At 43.6% G+C, this 2,625-nt stretch overlaps 1 protein-coding gene across 1 annotated transcript in view; it reads left to right on the forward strand.

The window, feature by feature from the left end:
• zgc:158403 (tetratricopeptide repeat protein 39A) overlaps window positions 1-2,625 on the forward strand; it is a 47,224-nt gene that overhangs the window by 23,963 nt on the left and 20,636 nt on the right. The gene's annotated exons all lie outside the window — the stretch shown is intronic.

Raw genomic sequence — 2,625 nt, forward strand, 5'->3', positions numbered from 1 at the left:
GTCTGTCTGTCTGTCTGTCTGTCTGTCTGTCTGTCTGTCTGTCTGTCTGTCTATCTATCTATCTATCTATCTATCTATCTATCTATCTACCTACGTACCTTCCTTCCTTCCTTCCTTCCTTCCATCAAGCTGATGAATTTCATCTTACCTTCTGAGAGATTCAGACTCTCTAAAATTAAAATTTATACCCAGTCCTCTAACGGACATGTTACCAGTTTAAACCAGTGCTTAATTTGTTTGCGCAGTTGTTTAGTGGCATACACTAAAACCATCTAAATAGTTGTCTCATGCTTGGTAACTGGCATTGGTGTCAGAAGCATTTGTAATGTGGGGAGGACACATTGGTGGGGAGGTCTGGGGGTCCTCCCCCAGTAAATTTTGAATAAAGTAGATGACATTTCCAGCATTCTGGTGTATTTTAATGGGTTGTTAAACATCTATGTTTACCTACATTTGTAAACACTTGATTCAATAACTATTTTAGAGAGCAACAAGAAGTATCCTGACCAACAGCTCCTCTTGTGTGAATAGAATATGCTCTGCTTCTCTCACACATCCTCGCTCCTGCTCCAGTACTATCACCACTGTCTTCATGTGCTTCAATTCTCGGTTGTTTAGTTGTACAATGAGAAGACTTTTTTATATGAAAGTAAATTGGACTGTCGCTTTGACATTTTGATCACTGTTATTTTGACGAATTGTGGCACCATTGTTTTGATACGTGATGACGTAATGACGTGATTACCTATGAAATATTTTTCATATTTTTGATAAATAATCAATTTTTTAATGACCCACTTAAAGTGTAAAACTGATTTTCAACCTAGTTGTGCTGTGTGGGTAAAGATAATGGATGGATGGATGTTTAATTGTGTTGATGTGTTTTTAGTTAAATTGCCCATGACTGAACTTTTAGGGGTGGAGATTATTTGAAGGGTAGAAGCAGCGATGTTTACTTGAAGGGGCAGTTCAGATATGATATTACGAAGCTTATAAGTGGCTATGTTTAAAGTGTTTATGTAATTATTTTCAGATTACATATCCAATACAAGTTTTATTCGTTCAAGTCAATTTTGTTCATATCTTATTAGTAAGCCTGAGAGTTACCGGATCCAAGCAGTTACAGGAATGCACCCTGTCGAAATAAGAGCATTCCCAGTTCATGTTCCGGCAGGATCCGGCTCAAATTAAACCCTGAATTAAATTAATTAGTTGCAAAATGCTCCTGCAGCTGTTTCTGATTCGTACAGCTTAATTTTACAGCCTCTCACTGCTCCTGTCCCAACTTTTCCGAGACATGTTTCTGCCAGCCAATTCAAAATGATCTACAATTTGTATTCAAGACATGTCAAAACCAGACTAGTGTGAGGCCCAGATGCTTTTCTGAGCCAAAACTCTGTGCTTAAATGAATAAGCCCAAACCTCTCAGCAGGTAGCCTGCACTGTAACCACTGCACTGAAAATAAAAGCACTGCTCAAACTGATTACCATAGATTCATCTGTAAACACAGATTTGTGCTGAGAGACAAATCAAATCACAGTTTAGGTGAGTGTGTTACCTTAAACTTCACTAAACCCGCCTGAACACGTCCCTCCCACTCACCACTCACTCAGAAATAGACCTGTCATCTTGCCACCGTCCCCTTATCGTTTAAGTGTTAACAAGCCTATTTTCCTGTGACTGACGTTGACGCAATCCCTAAAGCCCTGGCTTGGCACCAGATCGCTCCTAAGCCAAATTAAGCCTCTGTCATGCCCACCCCCACCTTCAGTCTGCAGCTACTCCTGCCATGGGAATCCTAAATCTTTAATGACGATGAAAAGCTCGGTGCACACGACACAAAGGCAGTGACATCTGTCTCTGCGAGCGCCGCTCTCCAAAGCAGCAGCGTTTGTTCTATTTTCACACGGTTCAAAGAGAAAGCAAATACGGAGGTTGAGGTAAGGTGGAGAAACTGGAGTATGTTTTTGTTAAGAAGTTTATTCCCAAGGCCTTAAATGCTGAAGTGTGTTAAAAGCTGCTCTGATCCACCGCCTCGCGCTGCTGCTCTGGCTTCAGCCCACCTGCTCACAGGCCCAAGTCAACTGTGGCACCAGGAGAGCAACGCGTTCCCACAGAGCTGATCTGAAACAGGCAGGCCTGTAAACTCCTGGTGCAGCTGGTGGAGCTGCTGCCTCTCACTGAGAAGGTCGCTGGATCAAAACTCGGTCAGGGGCCTTTCTGGGTGGAGTTTGCATGTTCTCTCCGTGCATGCGTGGGTTTTCTCCGGGTACTTGAGTTTCCTCCCACAGACCAAAAACATGCATGTTAGACTGATTGGTAACTCTAAATTGTCCCTCGGTGAGAGAGTGAATGGTTGTTTGTCTCTATGTGTCCCTGTGATGGACTGGAGACCTGTCCAGGGTGTCCCCCACCTCTCACATAGTGATGGCTGGACATGGACAGCAGTGACCCAAAAAGGAAGAAGTGGGTAAAGATAATGGATGGATGGGTGAAGGGATGGATAGATGAAGGGATGGATGGATGGATGGATGGATGGATGGATGATGGATGAAGGGATGGATGGATGATGGATGAAGGGAGGGAGGGAGGGAGGGAGGGAGGGAGGGAGGGAGGGAGGGAGG

The sequence above is a fragment of the Nematolebias whitei genome, chromosome 15 (genome assembly GCF_014905685.2).
Source record: "Nematolebias whitei isolate Nwh7 chromosome 15, NemWhi1, whole genome shotgun sequence".
In the NCBI taxonomy this organism is placed as follows: Eukaryota; Metazoa; Chordata; class Actinopteri; order Cyprinodontiformes; family Rivulidae; genus Nematolebias; species Nematolebias whitei.